Here is a 12,138-nt window from a genome sequence, read left to right on the forward strand (position 1 = left end):
AAAAAAATGGCCAAGCTGATTTCCAGCGTGGCTGTACTATTTTCCATTCCCACAAGAAAGGTGAAAGTTCCCTGAGCTACTTTTTAACCCTCAAGTACTAATGCCCAGAGCACTTTTTCTTCTTGAAGTGAAACCTCATGATTTCTCTCTCCCCCTTACCCCCTCAATCTTGTGTTCCAGTCTCTTATACTTGGACCTTTAAAATTACTTTTATTTAAAAGTGTTTCCACCCTTTACTGTTGCCTGAGTTTCTATTTTCCGTCTCCGCACATAATGCTAAGTTCATATCTGTTTGTCTTGGTTGTAGTGAGCTAAATTAGACGGATGCCAAAGGTACTGGCAGCCCCGAGCGGGACTTTGGTGCAAGTGTGCAAGCTTAGGGGCATCTGCACAAGGTGGCTGAGCCCTACTCCAGATCTAGGGAGAGATTCCTAGTATTTCTCACCAGCTGTGGGATAGACAACATGCTTGGACTTTTACTTGTATTTTTCCCTAGGTGGAGAAGAGAAAAAGAACTGTGGTTATCAAAAGATGGGGGGAGGCAGATCCAGGGTGGAGGGCTTAAATGGGGAAAAAAGGGGGACATTTGTAATACTTTCAACAATAAATATAAATTAAAAAAAAACCACTGGAAACTGAAAAAAAGTATATAGATTTATTTGGAGAAAACTATGAAGTATGTAGGATCTTTGAACAGATTTTTCTCTCAAAGCTTTTACATTACTTTTAAATCGGTGATGCAATAGCATAGTGATTAAGAGTGAGAACTCTGGAGCCAAATGCTGCTACTAACCACCTGGGTGACCTTGGGCAGCCTCTCTGTGCTTTTGTTTCTTCATCTGTAGAATGGGAATAATAAGAGTAGCTAGTAGTGATGGTGAAGTTATTAATATGTATATTGTGTTTAGAATAGAACAGTGCCTGGCAAATATTAAATAATATGAGTGTTAGTTGCTGCTGTTATTGTTATTAACTAAACTTTGTCACCAATAAAATGTGTTTTCCATGCATTTGTCTCACTTTTACAGCTTGCAGGTACTAGCTGCTTATTCAAAGAATGACAAAAAATTCAGTTAATAGTGAGAACCAGAATTTTATGACATTACCTAGAATAATGTCCAGTTTCTAATTATCCTCAGATGCATGTATTTATACTCACATATGTTGACTCAAGTCACATTTTTAAGTGGCATCAGTTTTTGGGTCTAGCTGGCTTATTTCTCTCACTTTTTGGAGGCTCAGGAAGAAGTTGTGATTTCTGAGGTACTCTATCCTCCTCCCTCAGTCCCTGCTTTCTCCATTTGAAGGGTTGAATCCACCACAGTTTGGTCACTATGTCAGGGTTAGAAGTTTGGTAACAAGATTTTTGATTATGTCTCTCTCTTCCTAGTTTTTTGTTTGTTTATTTTTTATTGTTATCTCCATACAAAAATGATTATCTTTTAGCCTGGCTTAGCAACTTTTTTTATTATCCTCACCTGAGGATATGTTTATTGATTTGAGAGAGAGAGAGAGAAGGGGGAGACAGAGAGAGAGGGAAAAAACACACAAAAACACCCATGTTGAGAGAAACATTGATTAGTTGCCTTTCATACGTGCCCTGACCATGAATCAAACCCACAGCCTAGATATGTGCCCTGATCGGGAATCAGACCCACATCCTTTTGGTGTATGGATGACTCTTCACCCAACTTGAGGCAGTTAACCAGGGCAGCCTAGCAATTTTTTTCCTGACATTTCTTTACAGTGGCCATCTCTTCAGGGAACAGACCTGGCCTGGCTTTCTCATTTGGGAATTGTGATATGTGGAAATGCAGTCAAATTGCCTCTGTTTTGGGGCTCTACCTTAGGGCTACAGCGTGTGGTCCTGTGGCACAGTGAGCATGCACACAGCTAACAAGCAGGTCCATCTGTGCCCCTCAAGGCCAGGGTGGGCCTTCCCAAGTGTGCACTGGCTTTAGCACAATGCTGCTTCATTCATGCACTTCAGAGTTATTGCAGGGGTGAGGGAATTTATGTTGTTCTGAACATTGTCTGCAGGTTGACTCGGATCTTACAAGTACACTGTTTCTTTAAATGCTTCTAAGAGCTGTGACTTACAAAACGTGAAGTTGTGGGATGCACTACTGAATTCATAGTAGCCTTTCAGTGTGTCCTACTAAACATGCAACTGCTGGTATGGGAAGGGGGTGCAGTAACAAGAAAGTCATAACATTACAGAGGAGCTTCTTATACTTGAAGCTCTTGAGATCCACCTCTGTAACACGTGCCTAGAGACATTATTTAAAGACTAGAAGCCTGGTGCATGGATTCGTGCACCAGTGGGGTCCCTCAGCCTGGCCTGCACCCTCTTGCAATCCGGGACCATGTCAGAGAGCCAGTTTCGGCCCAATCCCCACAGGCCAGGCCGAGGGACCCCACTGGTGCATGAATCCATGCACTGGGACTCTAGTATGCATATAATATTTTTGGTTAATCTCGTCCTGCCCTCCCCCTGCTCCCCTTTCCTCTGAGATTCATCAGTCTGTTCCATGTTTCTATGCCTGTGGTTTCTGCTCCTGCACTGAGCGTCTGCCCCCTGGTGGTCAGTGTGTGTTATAGCTACTGGCCTGTTGGCTGATCGCTTAGGTTTTTATATATATAGATAAGAGAAAGCAGGTGAGAGTGGCCCAGAGGCAGGCAGGACCTATTACCTCCTTACCTGTCAGGAGAGTTAGGCAGAGTATGTGGGACAGGGAACTCCGCCCTAGTGCACACTGTTCTTATCAAATGCAACTCACATATCAATAGGTTGGGGTTTTTTAATTTAGTGTTTGTTATTCGGTTGGGGAAAAAGAGCAAGGCCTAAGATAATCTTTTTTTTGGAAAAACATGCACATGTGCAGCCAGTAAAGAGCAATAGAAAATATTTGTCTTCACCAAGCACTGAATTGCATGGATTCACTGTGCCTGGGAGGACAAAGAGGGGTCAGGACATCATGGTTGCTTTGAGCCCATGGCCATCCACAGGGAGCCCCCAGGTGCCCTGGCAGAGGAAACAGGGAGTGCCCCATTCTGTGATGGATCTTAGTTCTCTTGTTGTGGCAGCTATACTTTTAGAGTGCCTCCTGAACTGCCTGTAAAAATATGCTCGTGTGGTGGATTTCAGAATTGTTGAAATTTAAGGAGAATTGGAGAGAGACATGGTGCTCCTTGAGGCACACTGAAATGTCCAGGTGTTGCATTCTGTTTTTTTCTGTCTTACAGCTTAGGACATTATGTATTTTGGTAATTATATATATATATATATATATATACACACATATATATATATACACACACACACACACACACACACACACACTAATATACTAGTGTATGTATGTGTGTGTGTATATATATATATATATATATATATATGTATATATATATAATGTATGTATCATGTTTATGTACAGTCCCCTCTTACCCACAGTTTTGCTTTCTGTGGTGTCAGTTACCTGTGTCAACTGCATCCTGAAAATATTAAATGCAAAATTCCAGAAATCAACAGTTCAGAAGTTTTAAATTGTGTGCTGCCATTCTTTTTTTTTTTTTTTAAATATATTTTATTGATTTTTCACAGAGAGGAAGAGAGAGGGATAGAGAGTTAGAAACATCGATGATAGAGAAACATTGATCAGTTGCCTCTTGCACAACCCCTACTGGGGATGTGCCCGCAACCAAGGTACATGCCCTCGACCGGAATCGAACCTGGGACCTTTCAGTCCACAGGCCGACGCTCTATCCACTGAGCCAAACCAGTTTCGGCTGTGCTGCCATTCTTAATAGTGTGATGAAATCTCATGCCATCCTGCTTGGTCCCACCCAGGACATGAATCCCACCATCGCCCAGCATCCCCATGCTGTGTACGCCCCGCCACTTAGTCAGCAGCCATCTTGTTGTCAGATTGACTGTCCTGGTATCACAGTGCTTCTGTTCAAGTAACCCTTACTTTACTTAATAAAGTGGCCCCAAAGTATAAGAATAGATTAAACTTTATCATAGGTATCTATGTACCGGAAAAAATACAGTATGTTTTTGGGCATCCACTGAGGGTCTTGGAACATATCCCCCAAAGATAAGAAGGGTTGGCTCTGTGTGTGTGTGTGTGTGTGTGTGTGTGTGTGTGTGTGTACAGACATATCTATCAATTTATCTATCTACCTATCTATACTGAATTACTAAGTATAAAGTTGGCTTTTTCCATATGTCTTAGTTAGTTTGAGCTGCTATAACAAAATATCACAGACTATTGGCTTAAAAAAAAAATCTATTCATTTCTTACAGTACTAGAAATTGGGAACCCCAAGATCAAGGTGCTGGCAGATTCAGTTACTAGTGAGGGCCCACTTCATGGTTTACAGCTAGCTGCCCTCTTGCTGTACAATTACATGCTTCTTATAAGGTTGATAATCCCATCATGAGGACTCTACCTCATGCCTCTGGGGGTTAGGATTTCATCAAATAAATTTTGGGGAGACACAAATGTTCAGTCCATAAAACTATATTGGATGCTATCTATATATATAAAAGGCTAAGTGACCAACAGTCCATCCGTCCGACCTTTCGACTGACCAACCAGCCAGTACATATGATGTGCACTGGCAATCTTACCTTATAATAGACAAATATGCAAATTGATCGCACCTTCGCTACGCCAAGCCACGCCCACCAACCAAGCCACACCCACCAACCACGCCCACCAGGAAACTGTCACAGGGACGTTGGGGTGTGGTGGAGCCCAAGGCCGGGAAAGCCTCGGGCGGAGGCTTTCCCAGCCTTGGGCACCAGCGGGGAGCCTGCACGGATCGCAGGAAACCACTGGGGGTCGGCTCCTGCGATCCTTAGCAGGGATGCTGGGTGCAGCCGAGCCCAAGGCCACCGCCCGGGGCCAAGCCAGGACCCTGAAAGAAGGCAGAAGGCGGTGGCCACAGCCAAGGCCTGGGTCCCAGGTGCCGGCAGAAAACTGGTGCTGGCAGCCAGGTGAATGAAGGTCTATTGCACGAATCTTCGTGCAAACGGGCTACTAGTTTAAAAATAAACGTTGACTTGTGCATGCGCGATACATATAAAGCTTTTGCTGGCACCAGTCGCATGTGTGTGTTTCAATCTGTCATTGTCAATTGTGCTGTAATGCAATTACCGTACAGATCTTTCTTCTAATTAATTTCCTTTCAATGTGCACAAATCCGTGCACTGGGCCACTAGTAAATAATATAATATAAAATCATATTCACAAGCACATATATCTATCAAACAGCAAGCTGAGTTTTTCTTCAATGTTTGCTACTTGTTTATTCATTTTGTGGTGGTTATTAGGCAAGTAGTAGGAGGCACCACAAATTTTGAGAAAAAAAATGAGAGAACTTAAAATTGAGAATTCTGCCCATTAACTTAACTTTTCTGCCTGTGATTTTGGGTAATACCCACCTCCTTTGAATTTTGAAGCTTAAGACCTCCCGGGGTTTTGCCAGAGCATATTAAAAAATGTACAAGAGCCTGACCCTGCCTTTTAAGAACCTGTGCTGTAATGTGATATGTAGAAAGCTCACCCAATAGCAGCATAAAGGGGTGGTGGTGTGTCTGGATCTCACCAGGGAGCATCGTGGTGCTTATTTTATTTTATTATTTTTAAAATATATATTTTTTTTATTTCAGAGAGGAAGGGAGAGGGAGAGAGAGATAGAAACATCAATGATGAGAGAGAATCATTGATTAGCTATCTCCTGCATGCCCCCTACTGGGGATCAAGCCCACAATTCTGGCCTGTGCCCTTGACCAGAATCAAACCCAGGACCCTTCAGTCTGCAGGCAGACGCTCTATCCACTGAGTCAAACTGGCTAGGGCTCGTGGTGCTTATTTTAGCTCTCTCTCCTTCATGTGCCCCCACGTCAGCTGCTATTTTGATAGTGAACATGCTCCTGGAGCTAGTATGGTATGCTGATGGCCAGAAGCCCTCCTGGTGGGGGTAGCGGGGAGGGCAATGAGTTACCCCTGTGCCCCCTGATACCCCTGTCACCCTCTATTTGTTGAGCACTGGACTCGTTCCTATGAAATAATAACAACATACAATACAAGATAAGAATCCTGCTTATAAAAACCCAGTCTTGTTTTAGAGAAAAAAAACACACATATGAAATACAGATAACTTTTAAGACAAGTAGAGTATAAAAAAGTTTTTACAGTCAAATTGTACATTGAAATGCACATTAATATACATTTCGTGAAGACTATCAACATTTATTTAGTAAAAAGTCCAGTATTTGGAAAATATTCACTGTTCTGTGGCTATTATCCTAATGTGTAAAAACATTACAATAATAATAGTTCCAGGTAAAAAAAAAAACTCCTATAAATTTCTTGATAAATAAAATGGGTATTAATACTCTTAAAATGTTCTATTATTTGTTTTATTTCAGGCTTTCTGCACCCTCCCCCCAAATATTAAAAGGAAGCCTAGGCAGTTTAGTGTGTCATTGAGAGCTGTCCTTTCCTCTTCCTAAAGGTGCTGCAGTGGGCCCAGTGGTCTTTGAAGGGAGTCCCTCCCCCTTAGTGTCCTGCTGCCGTGTCTCCTGCAGCATCTTCCCACTGTTGTCATTGTTCATTTGCCTCTGATCTTGGCTCCTCTACATGACAGTCTACTCACTTACCAATAGTTTTCTCATCAAGTTGTGTGGCCCAATAATGAATGCTAGCAGAGTGACACCTTGGCCACCAATATAGTAAGTACATGTCTGAGGGGTGATGGAATAGGGCTGTCCCCACACTGCTACAGACCCATGGTGACATCTGTAGGCTATTGTGTGTTTCTAGTCAATAGATATCTTCTAATAGATATGTGGTTTTGTCGACTTTAAAGTATTTTCTTGTATGTTCTTTTATTTATTTATTTATTTATTATTATTATTATTTTAAAATATATTTTATTGATTTTTTACAGAGAGGAAGAGAGAGAGATAGAGAGCCAGAAACATCGATGAGAGAGAAACATTGATCAGCTGCCTCTTGCACACCCCCTACTGGGGATGTGCCTGCAACCAAGGTACATGCCTTGACTGGAATCAAACCCGGGACCCTTGAGTCCGCAGGCCGACGCTCTATCCACTGAGCCAAACCGGTTTTCGGCTATGTTCTTTTTTTTTAATACAAATGTTCAAATAATCACGATTCATTGATTTATTTACTTATTTATTTATTGCTATGGCTAGTCCAACCCTGGACGGTTGAGAATTAAGTATATAATCAGACTAGAGGCCCGATGCACGAAATTCGTGCAAGAGTAGGCCTTTGCAGCCGTAGCAGCTGCCTCTATCCCTCCCTCACAGCCGCAGCTGCCTGGATCCCTTGATCCCGCAGCTGCAGCCTTGGGGTCTGGTTTAATTAGCATATTATGCTTATGTTATTATAGATGTTTGGCATGGATTCAGGAGAGAGTAAGGTCTCTGAGGAAGAAGTTGGGCAGTAAGGGAAGGCCACACGGAAACTGGAGATATCTGTGCTGAATCCTGAAATGTATCTTGAGGTTCCTATGAGGTTAGGGAGGAAATGCCCATGGCTCAGGGGGTTAGTGCTAAGTTTTAGGTACAGGCCTTTCAAACTCTTTCTGGGTCCTGGGGCTCTTGATCTCCACTAGATTTTCTTCTTACAGACTGACAGATATAGAGCCTCAAGGCGATTGTTCTGCACACTCAAGTTAGAGAAGACTGGTCCAGAGGGTGATTAAGGGAGGGGCCAAGGCCTATGACCCACAGAGGACCCACAGAAGTGTGAGCCCATCAGTGATGGCGAATCTATGACACGCGTGTCAGCACTGACACGCGTAGCCATTTCTGATGACACGCGGCCGCGTGCCGAGGATGAAACATTTGCTGCTCCTGAGGATGAAACATTTGCGACTAGTCTTGGAGTTAGTTTTTTCCTCAAAGTGACACACTACCCGAGTTATGCTCAGTTTTTTGGCGAAGTTTGACACACCACGCTCAAAAGGTTGCCCATCACTGGCCTAGGTGGAGCAGGGAGCTCTCTCAGAAGAGGGCGTGGTGTGGATTCCTCCCTGCCCTTGCCACTTGGCTTCTTTTGGTTCTCTCAGCATTTTCTCTTTTTGAATACTTTCCTCTTTTCCTTCTTTTGTGGCCAATACAGAAAGAGGTTTTCCTTTTTCAAAGCAGGCAAATTATTTCCCAGTTTAGTATCCTGAGGAGGAGTCCTAGAGGAAATAGAGGCTTAAATTGGTCTAGCCCAGTTTACAAGGCTACAAAGCTTTTTAGTAATAAATAGATTTATGGAGAAGGAGGGGAAATGATTTTATTCTTGTCACAAAAAAATAACCTACTTAAACCCAATAGTTTGTCTGTGTTTATCACAACCACCTATATGGTTTCCAGTCATGAGTTCATGACTGTCTGAATGTCACCAAGCAGTGATGACAATAATGTGTGTGTGTGTGTGTGTGTGTGTAGCGGGGGTCGGGGGTGGGGGGGGCGGATGTTACTTTGTGGGAACTTCACACGGGTCAACACCACAGGCTGTTTTCCTTATAAGCTGCCTCAGCCTGGAGATGAACCCCATTCTTGCAATACAAGGTAAGATAGTCTCTGACACCATGCCTCCCATATGCTGCTAAAAACTGAGAACTGATTCCACTTCTGGTTCTTAACAGTGTTGGTGTATCACTGGCTGCTGTCCAGTTTAGACTCCTCTGTGCTTGAGCAAACTCTTTCCTAAGATGACTTTTTCAAAAGGCACTACAAGCAAGTTCTGAATAAATATGGGGAGGAGATCGGAAGAAGCGCCTCAGTAGCATAAAGTAAAAAATTTCCAAAAGCCAACCCTAACCACTTAACCAGCTAACCAACTGGTAAACCCAGAGGCTTTCTTTTGTAGTCCAGGATCTCAGGGCTGTCGCCTTGTTTGTGTTCAAATTATTTTTAAGAGGTTTAAAAAGATATGGTAACCACTGCTTGTAATTTGTAGTTGCTGATGAAAATAAGTAATTGAAAGGGAGAAAGCTCTTTAGAAGCAGAAATTTAATCACAGCAGTGTATCCTGCTTTGTTCATACATGTGGTTGTCTTATATTATTTGCTATTTTCTTTTTTAGATTTCAAAGTGGAAATTTGTCTTTCTCCCTTTTCAGAGAGAGTTTGAGTGCATGACCTTGAAGACTCAAGAGAGCTGAGATAGGAAGATTTTGAAGTTGTTCTACATTTGAAGCCATGATTTAAATATTGGCATTGCGGTAAGTATTTAGGAAAGAAATAAAACAGTTTTGTGGTTAACACACCATTGGTTTTTGCCTGCATTCTGAGAATAGTTAAAAATACATTATGAAGGGTGAATTTGTTTGAATCAGATTCAGCAAAACAGAGCTCTAAGAAAATTAAAGCCACCTCTGTGATTGGGATTTTCTTTTTTAACTGAGCTGTGGCTATGAGAGAACTTGCATGGACTCCATGGGTGTGTGTGGTCACCAGAGTTTACTAGAGTCCTGTGGAACTCTTTTCTTAAGGATCATCTTGAGACCAGGGTTCCATTTGTTCATTAAACAAATGAGAGCAGATCCAGCCACTAAAAGGGAAGTGGAAGCTTCCTTCCAGCAACTGTTCTATCTGAATTGCCTCTCTGGGGCAGTATTTCTCAAAGTGTGTTCCCTAGATTATTGATGCAGTGAGGGCAGGGTTAGGATGATAGGTCTGTGCTCAAATGAGTTTGGAAAACATGGGGTTAAAGTTAAACAATCTTCCTTACTGGAGGATCTCAAAAACGAGTGAGCTTTATGAAACAACATGGGTGTGTGTAGTTGTCAGTACTTACCAGAGTCCTGTGGAACTCTTTTCTTATGGGTCACCTTGAGACCAGTATTCCATTTATTTATTAAACGAAGTAGAGGCCCATTGTATGAAATTCATGCAGGCTGCCAGCCAGGGCCTCCCTCCCCCTGGCTGGCCCTACCCCCTGGTTGAATTCCTAGGAGAACTCCAGGTCCAAGGGGACAATTTGCATACTACCCTTTTATTATATAGGATTATTGAACACCAGCCAGGTATGGTGTTAGATTCTAAAAACAGGACAATAAATAAGATTGGCAATGTTTGTGTATAGATAGTAAGTAAGGTAAGAAGTAAGTAAGAACAATTATTGACAGGCATGATAACATATTTAAGGGAATGGTCTGGGGAGCTAAGGTGCCTGGGTTTTATTTTTTTATTTTTTATATATTTTATTGATTTTTTTACAGAAAGGAAGGGAGAGGGGTAGAGAGTTAGAAACATCGATGAGAGAGAAACATCGATCAGCTGCCTCCTGCATACCCCCTACTGGGGATGTGTCCACAACCAATGTACATGCCCTTGACCAGAATCGAAACTGGGACCCTTCAGTCCGCAGGCTGACGCTCTATCCCCTGAGCCAAACCAGTTAGGGCTGGGAGCCTGGGTTTTAATCCTGAGTCTGCCACTTATAAACTGCATGACCTTGAACAAGACTAATTCCCACACCCATAAATTGGTGATAATACCACCTACCTAGTAAGGTTGTTGTGAGGGTTAAAATGATAAATATGTATTGGCAATTACTCAACCTTATACAAGTGTTATCAAAGTTTATGCTTATAATAATAATGGCTAAATATTCTGAAGGTTATATGATAGACTGACTAGGGAAGAGATAATGGTGGATGAGGACTTTTGAATCCGATGGTCTAGGACTGCCCAGATTTAGATACCTGTAAATATGAGAAATATGAGCTATGGAGATAGTATAGAGAGAGCATTTACAGGGAAAAGCGAGTGCAAGGGTCTATGTTTTATGTAGAGAAAGCATTTGATAAAATCCAATACCTCTTCATGATAAAAAAAGAAAAGAAACCCACTAAACAACAGCAACAAATAGGAATGAGGGGGACATTTTTAACCTGAGAAAGGGTACCTATGAAAAACCCATAGCTAGCTTCATACTTCATTGTGAAGGACTAAAAGCTTTCCTCTGAAGATCAGGAACAAGACAGATGTCCAGTGTTATCACTGCTATTCAGTATGGTACTACTGAGTTCTAGCCAGGATAATTAGAGGAATAAATATGGAATAATTCCAGGATAAATATGGAATAAAAGATTTCTAGATTAGATAGAAGGAAATAAAACTATATTTGCAGATGACATGATCTTGTTTATGGAAAATCCACTAAACTATTAGAACTACTAAACAAGTGCAGATAGGTTGCAGGATACAAATTTTAATTGTACTGCCGACCACTTATGATGAACCTCTGAAATTCTTAAGAAAATAATTTCTTTTACAATAATATGAAAAATAATAAAGTGCTTAGGAATAAATGTAACTAAAAAGTGTAAAACTTATATTCTTAAAACTATAAAACATAATTGAAAGAAATTTAGGAAAATCTAAATAAATGGAAAAAACATTCCATGTTTTTGGACCAAAAGACTTAATGTTGTTCAAATGGAAATATTTCCTAAACTGATTTACACATTCAATACAATCTCTATAAAAATCTCAGTTGGATTCTTTGCAGAAATTGAAAGAGCTCATTCTAAAATTTATATAGAAATGTAAGGGACCCACAATAACCCAGACAATCTAGAAACAGCAAAATTGGAAGACTCACACTTCCCAATTTCAAAATTTAACACAAAGCCACAGTAATCAAGATAGTGTGATTAAGGATAGGATATTTGGAATAGGATTAATAAACCAGAAATAAAACTGTACATTTATGATAATTGATTTTTTTTTTTAATGTTCCAAGACAGTTCAATGGGAAAAGAATAGTCTCTTCAACAAATGGTTCTGGGACAAGTGGATATCCACATGGAAAAGAATGAAGTTAGACCTCTACCTCACACTATATCCAAAATATATCAAAGGCCTAAATGTGAACTAAAACCATAAAACTTTTGGAAAACAATATAGATGTTAATCTTCATAACCTTTGCTTAGGCAATGTTTCTTAGTTATAACACCAAAAGCACAAGTGACAAAAAAGCATAGATAAGTTGGACTTCAACAAAATAAAAATTTTTGTGTATCAAAAGACGTTATCAAGAGAGTGAAAAGACAACCCACAGAGTAGGGGGAAAATATTCGCTAATCTGATAA

At 41.1% G+C, this 12,138-nt stretch overlaps 1 long non-coding RNA gene across 5 annotated transcripts in view; it reads left to right on the forward strand.

The window, feature by feature from the left end:
- The window catches only part of LOC129149181 (uncharacterized), a 161,484-nt gene that overhangs the window by 80,363 nt on the left and 68,983 nt on the right, over window positions 1-12,138 (forward strand). For all 5 annotated transcript variants that reach the window (XR_008556167.1, XR_008556168.1, XR_008556166.1 and 2 more), the window contains exon 3: window positions 9,159-9,260. This is a non-coding gene — a long non-coding RNA (uncharacterized LOC129149181). The remainder of the gene's footprint in view (window positions 1-9,158; window positions 9,261-12,138) is intronic.

Source organism: Eptesicus fuscus, chromosome 5, assembly GCF_027574615.1.
Source record: "Eptesicus fuscus isolate TK198812 chromosome 5, DD_ASM_mEF_20220401, whole genome shotgun sequence".
NCBI lineage: Eukaryota > Metazoa > Chordata > Mammalia > Chiroptera > Vespertilionidae > Eptesicus > Eptesicus fuscus.